The sequence below is a fragment of the Nematolebias whitei genome, chromosome 9 (genome assembly GCF_014905685.2).
Source record: "Nematolebias whitei isolate Nwh7 chromosome 9, NemWhi1, whole genome shotgun sequence".
NCBI classification, from domain to species: Eukaryota; Metazoa; Chordata; class Actinopteri; order Cyprinodontiformes; family Rivulidae; genus Nematolebias; species Nematolebias whitei.
The window spans coordinates 32,488,234-32,495,681 of record NC_056506.1 but is presented as its reverse complement, the minus strand read 5'-3'; the positions used below and the strand labels follow the sequence as shown (position 1 = coordinate 32,495,681).

Below are 7,448 nucleotides of genomic sequence, written 5' to 3'. Positions count from 1 at the left end.
CATCCATCCATCCATCCATCCATCCATCCATCCATCCATCCATCCATCCATCCATCCATCCATCCATCCATCCATCCATCATCTTCCGCTTGTTCCGAAGTTGGGTCACAGGGGCAGCAGCTTGATCAGGGAGGCTCAGGCATCTCTTTCCACATCACCTCTTCCAGTTCTTCTGAAAGGAGCCCAAGGCATTACCAGGCCAACCGAGAGACAAAGTCTCTCCAGCATGTCTTGGGTTTCCCTGGGGTCCCAGTTGGATATGCCCGAAGCAAGGTGCCCAGGGAGAATCCTTACCAGATGCCTGAACCATCTCAACTGGCTCCTCTCAATGTAGAGGAAACTCATTTCAACCGCTTGTATCTGCAATCTCATTCTTTAGGTCACTACTCAGAGCTTATGACAATAGGTGTAGACTGACTGGTCAACAGAGAGCTTTGCCTTACAGCTCAGCTCTCGCTTCACCATAATGGACTGGTAGAGAGTCCGCAATACTGCAGATACTGCATCAATCCATCTGTGAATCTCATGCTCCATTCTTCCTTCAATTGTGAACAAAGCCCAGAGATACTTAAACTCCTCCACTTGAGGCCAAACCTCACTCTCAACCTCAAGAGAGCAATCTACCTTTTTCTGACTGAGGACCATGGCCTCAGATTTGGAGGTGCTGATTCTCATCCCAGCCACTTCAAACGCAGCAGTGAACCGCTCCAGTGTGAGCTGAAGATCACGGCACGATGAGGCCAACAGGACAACATCATCCGCAAAGAGCAGAGATAGAATCCTGAGGCCACTGATCTGGAAACTCTTTACCCACTTCTTCCTTTTTGGGTCGCAGGGGTCACTGGTGCTCATGTCAGTCATCACTGTGTAAGAGGCAGGGGGCACCCTGGACAAGCTGCAAGTCCATCACAGGGACACATAGAGACAAATGAGACAAACAACCATTCACTCTCTCACTCACACCTAGTTAGAGTTACCAATCAGCCTAACATGCATGTTTTTGGTCTGTGGGAGGAAACCGGAGTCCCCAGAGAAAACCCACGCATGCACAGCGAGAACATGCCAAAAAGGCCTCCGGACCAGGATTTGAACCGGGGCAACCTGCTCGCTGAGAGGCAGAAGAGTTTGAAATATCATGCAGAGTCAAAGGCAACACTTCATTTATAAATAATCATTGGTCAGAACCCAAAGGAGAAAAGAAAACCGAACAGATCATACACAGCACAGACGCACCTCCTTGTACAACCTTTCATCATTTTCTCTGTGCAGCCAGTTATAACAAAATAATGAATTTAGCCATCAAGGAGCACCAATTATGGGTTAGTGACAGAGAGCTGAAATTTACTACCTAATAATTTGGACAGTTTTTAAAAGCTGTGGAGAGCAGAGTCACTGAGGGGAAACATGACCTGAATGAAACGACTATAAGATGCTTCCTGACGGTTGAGGTGAGAGCGGCGCATGATTTATTGAGCCCATCTGGTAATGTTGGATGTCAGCATGTTGCTTTGGTTGTGTTCAGTACGTGAGGTGGAATTCATTTGTCAGTTTCATGTCAAAAGCTGTTCTTGACATTCAGAACAGTGTGCAATGGTACAACATGTCTCTCGTTATTCTCCTTTTCTGTCCCTATCTCTTGTCTCTACTCCTTCATCTTCACTCTCATCCACATTCTCAGCATACTTAGTTAGGAAGAAGTCTCTGCTTGGATGCTTCTTCATTTTTCAGAGTCTCAGGGAGCCACTTTAATTATTTTTTAGTCATCTGCCTTAGTGGGATGTTTTCAAGACTCCCTTTACATCTTATGAAACCAGACAGGTACTCAAAGCTTCCTGTCTTAGCAAATGATATTTTTTTTTCCCCATGAACGTGACACCTGCATGTACAGTAATTGAGTGTGTATGTATGTGTGTGTGTGTGTGTGTGTGTGTGTGAAGAGGCTAATCTACAGCAGACAGGCTGTGGCTTGCCTCCACAGTAGTCGCAATCCTTCATTTTAGGTATAACACGAAAGGGCTTAGAGGTGATTGAAGAGGATAGTCCTCAGCTCTGTTTCCCAGAGTGGCTGTGCTCATTTCATTATGACTGGCATGGCGCAAAAGGAGAACGCAGCCACCTTTTATCTCAGCGAGCATGCTGTTTGCCTCTGGCTTGCATGGGTATACAATGGTGAGCGATAAAAGAAACACAAAGGGGAAAATATGGGAAATATCAGGCAGGCAAGCAATAATAAAGAAAAAATATGGTAGTGTTGTGATGACAGACAGAAAAGAAAGTTAAAATGAACTAAATGTTGGCAGTGCAGAAACGATCTAGGGTGAAATTTTGAAATATGTATAGAAAAATAAAGAACAAGAGAAAGAGAGTAAATAAGAATAATGAGTTTTAGAGAAGCCGTTTATATAATGTTATAAAAGTAATGGATTACTGAGTATAGCTGCCATTATGGAATAAATCTAAGGTTTGTCTTCAGAGGCAATGGAAGACTGATTTGCAAACATTTAATGTTTTACTTATACCATCTTTTTTACTTTACTTTATTATTACCATTTTTTCCACATGTCACTGAAAGGCAAAAACAAACAAATTATTAATTCTTTATGTCTGTGTTTGTCTGTCTGTCTGTTGTCAAAATACCTCATAAACCACTGGACAGATTTTAATGAAACTTGAAAGAAGTAATCGCTGTATGTACATCTACAACCTGTTAACTTCTTGAACCTCATTTAAGATGGCTTCCAATCCAAATCCATCTGACCTTAAGAACACAAGAATGACAATAAGTTAGTCAATTTAACAGATATTGAACTCAAATTTGGTGTGGTAGTAGCTGTGATTGATCCTCAACATTTAATAGCTTGGGAAAGATCTTTGCTTAAAATCTTCATATAAACTAATGTGAGTTAACTGTTCATCTGTTAGTGAAATGTCTCATGAACCACTGGATGTATTTTATTGGAACTTTATCATTAGATGGACTTGTACAGCTGCTTAACTTTTAAAGCTAATCTAATTCAAGATGTTCATCAAAGTCAACTCCATCCAACTATTAACTTTTACCCTCTTCCTCCATTTAGGGTCACAGGGGTCACTGGTGCCCATGTCCAGCAGTCAATGTGCGAGAGGCGAGGGACACTCTGGACAGGTCTCCAGTCCATCACAGGGACACGTAGAGACAAACAACATCTCTCACTCACACCTGGAGTTAATTTAGAGTTACAATCATGCTAACATGCATGTTTTTGTTCTGTGGGAGGTAACCAGAGCACCCGGAGAAAACCCACACATGCACGGAGAGAACATGCAAACTCCACCCAGAAAGGCCCCCAGCTGGGATTTGATCCGTTGACTTTCTTGCTGAGAAGCGGCAGCTCTACCAACTGAGCTACCGTGCCATCCACCAAAGCCAACTGACCTTTGAAAACACTAAACAGCTATAATTCAGTCCATTATAGATATATCATATTTGAATTTAGTGTGCCAGTAGCTGAGAACTATTAGATAATCTTTGTTATAGGCAGACAGTGGGTGATATGCATTACTTCAAGGAATGGTAGGCATTTCATTTCTTCTATCCTGATATTTAACAGATGCCTAAATATGCTGCTGATATGCCCTATACAATCTTGACCCCGAACATATCACATTTGATGTGTATTTTTTTTTAAATTGTACAAGTCAACAATTTTTATTCAAGCAAAAAAAAAAAAAGTTAAAAGTATTAATTCAAATGAAACAAATAGAAGACTTTTCTTTCTGGACTTCCCATTTCTTCTTTAGGCTGTTCCATAGGTATGAAAATAAATCAGTAAAATATCACAAGTGTTTTTCCCGTGACCGATACTGATTCTGAAAATGGTTGTGTGTGGATAGGTATGGCAAGGCCTCCAATGCAATAATCATGAATTACAATTTATTTTTGGTTAAGAATAGACCAAGAAATTTGAGACCACAATATATTCCTGATGTTTATATAACATTTTGTCCTTTTTAAGACTTATATGTGTTTTTAAATCTACCAATTTTGTAAATATTTTATGATTTTCAATATATATTTGCCTCGTTAGAAGAATAAAACAATTCCCTTAATTTGTTTGTTAGTAAAACTTCCTTATCTGTTGAGTATGATGAGGACTATATTTGATAGGAAATGATACATTTTCATGAATAATACAGTATGTTGGGCAACACGGCATGGTAGCTCAGTTGGTAGAGCTGTTGACTCTTAGCAAGAAGGTCACTGGATCGAACCCCAGCTGGGGGCCTTTCTGGTTGGAGCTTGGTTATTCTCTCCATGCATGTGCGGGTTTTTCTCCAGGTACTCTGGTTTCCTCCCACAGATCAAAAACATGCATGTTAGGCTGATTGGTGACTCTAAATTATCCCTAGGTGTGAGTGAATGGTTGTTTATCTTGTTTGTCTCTATGTGTCCCTGTGATGGACTGGAGACCTGTTTAGGGTGTCCCCCTCCTCTCGCGCAGTGATGGCTGGACATGGGCACCATTGACCCCAGTGACTCTAAAAGGAAGAAGTGGATAAAGATAATGGATGGATGGATACAGTATGTTAGACCTGAAGTTGCTTACATATAAATAATTTCTTTCAAAATTCTTTCACATAAAGTCTGTTGCTGCCAAAAGACTCCAACAAAGCACACAAGACCTGCATGTCGTAATGTTCTAAAGAATGGCTTCCTGTTAGCTCCTGGCTCTTTAGACATACTGTATGGCTTCTTCTGCACAGTGAGGGTGTGAGGCTGTGAAGCTGCAAATGATAAAAGACAGGCTGTTACTCAGAGCCCTGTGGTCAATGACTTTGCCAAACATGTCACCTTTAATGGATAAGTTGTTTTCCAAATGGCCAAGGCCACAGTTTCTGCTGTATGACCACAGATGCTACACAGCTAGTGAGGTAGAACATATAGAGTAACTAGATCAGTCATACATTATGACTTCAGAACAAATATGCAGGCAAGACCTAAAAGAAAAAAAACACATACTATCATATGAATCAGATGGCTCAGGTAGGAAGTATACTGACTGTAAAAGTCAGAATGTAAAATTTTTGTTTGTAGAAACAACACTTTCTTGCATAAAAACAAGCATGCACAGGTGAATACAAAATCTATTTAGGATGAAGAATTCATGACACTAAACAGAGAAAATATACTTTTAAAATTATGTGTTACATGAATATATGAGCACAAGGTGAGCGTTTCAAACTACATTAGTGTTGGTTAGCAGTCTGTCAGGTGGAGTAATCATAAAGACTGGAATGACAATAAGAAAAAATATGGACAAAGAAGGGAGTACACTGTGTAACAAATGCAACTGTTCTTTGTATTTTTATTTTTTTTAAACGCATCATTGCTAATTCTTTTTCATGATGCTGACACATGGCTAACCTTCACTAATCCCCCAAAGCCACAGAGGAACTATAAATGGTGATTGCTTTCACATTTCCGTGTACGTCATCTGTTCCTGCCATTCATGTGTGGCGTTCAGTGAACAGGATATGACCGTTGGCTGGGTTGTGATGATTGTATCTTAGAAGATTGTTGTTGCATTTTTACATTCTTCTCTTGATTTTATTATTTTGAAATTACCCATTGTTTTCTGAGAAACTACAAAATGATATTCTCAACCATTTTTTTGCTTTTATCTTTACAGTGACCTAAATATTTCTTCTCTTTATGCGAAGTACTGTACCATCCTGCCTTTGAGCATGAAAGAAAAACTGAAAAAATAAGCTGTTTTGATTCCTTGTCTTGAATATGTTGCACAAAACATTTTTAAGGTGTGTGTTGACCCTACAGATCATAAAATTCTTTTCAAGTTTTGGCTGTGTTTTCTTCAGTTAGGTCATGTAATCAACCCCTGAGCAGAAAAAAAAAAAAGTGAATTATTAGGATGTGGCTTTGGTATGTTGTCCATACTATCATGACATTACTAGGAGTTAAAAAATCTAATTAAAAATGAAATGCTGAGCATACAGAATTAATTGAAAATGTTGCATCAAATTAAATATAGCCCATTATTTGATGGATAGCTTTTTTCAGAATCAGAATCAGAACAAGCTTTATTATCATTGCACTGAGATATAACGAGAAAATGTCCGTACAGTCGTCCTGAAGATGGGCGGAGTGCACGTAGATGCTGCTATAAAGCGCAGCCTCTTATCCTTTTCAGAATACATTTTTTAGATAGAAAAAGGGACAAAGCAGTGAGGAAAGGATAATGGCATTACAAAAAAGGTCTTTTCATACCTTGTCCTAACAGGACACAAATTTTTTTTTATTTTTTATTTTTTATTTAAGATATCAAAAAAGTCTGCCAGCAAGCACAATTATGAACATGTTACATATGGATTTGACAATGAGGCAGTCCATGAAACACTAACAGATAGTCCATTGTCCTGATAAGATGAGATGATGGTCAGCCGGCACAGTTCTGATAAGCCTCCACCGAAGGGGGGTGGGGGGTGGGGGGGGGTTGCGATAGACAAAGCTTTTCCTTAGTTTACACATTTCCCAGGAGAAATTGATAAGTCGGCCTGTTTCGAGGCCAACCGGGGAGTCAGTTTCAGATAAACCACAATGGTTGACTTGTTTAGGTAGACTATTTTTTCCTTGTCAGCGTTTGAGTCTGTATTGATACTCCCAAGGTCCAAAATGGACAGATTCGTGTGCATTCTACTGGTCTGTGCTTACGAGCCTCTTCAAGGTCATTTTCATGCTGACGAGTCTCAAAGCTGCAGGTGGCCTGCGATTCAAATCACTTCCAACTTACGGTTTTGCTCATAAATCAGCTGATTTTGAGTCCTCCAAGCACAAACCAAACCTTCACATAGACAGCAGTCTGACAAGGGCCAGATTAGCTGCGGCCGTCTTTTTTGTACGTTGTTAAACCAGGATCCATACTATTCCAAAAACAGGAAACCATTTATCATAAGTCCAATTATATGCAATTTTGGCGTCCGTGATCGATAGCAGAGGTCGACATATCACCACCAGCTGCATGCATGTCGTCCGAACAGATGAGGCTTCTCCAGGACTCTGTCACTTTGTTGAAAAGATTTTGTCATTTGCGTCGAAAGTCCAGTTGGTCAGCTCCAAAACAATAGTTTTTATTTTGGAAGATGTGTAAAAATTGGAGCTACTCTGATACACAGACAGAGAGCAAAAACGCAGGAGGAGAACAGGAAGCGGGAAGAAATGCGTGCGCCTCATTAGAGAGCCAGCGAGAAAAAAAAAAGTATTATGTATCATGTAAAAAAAAAGTTTTTTCAAATATGAATCTACCAAGAGTAAACATGGACTATATTCATCAAAACAAACAAACAAAAAAAAAAAACGGTTCTATTCAGACATGTTTGTCAAGCATCTCAAATGAAAGACAATTTTGAGCTTTATAAAAACAAAACAAAAAAAAGCCATATATATACATATA

At 39.7% G+C, this 7,448-nt stretch overlaps 1 protein-coding gene across 1 annotated transcript in view; it reads left to right on the top strand.

Moving 5' to 3' along the window:
* The window catches only part of tnn (tenascin N), a 34,603-nt gene that overhangs the window by 13,806 nt on the left and 13,349 nt on the right, over window positions 1-7,448 (top strand). The window lies entirely within an intron of this gene.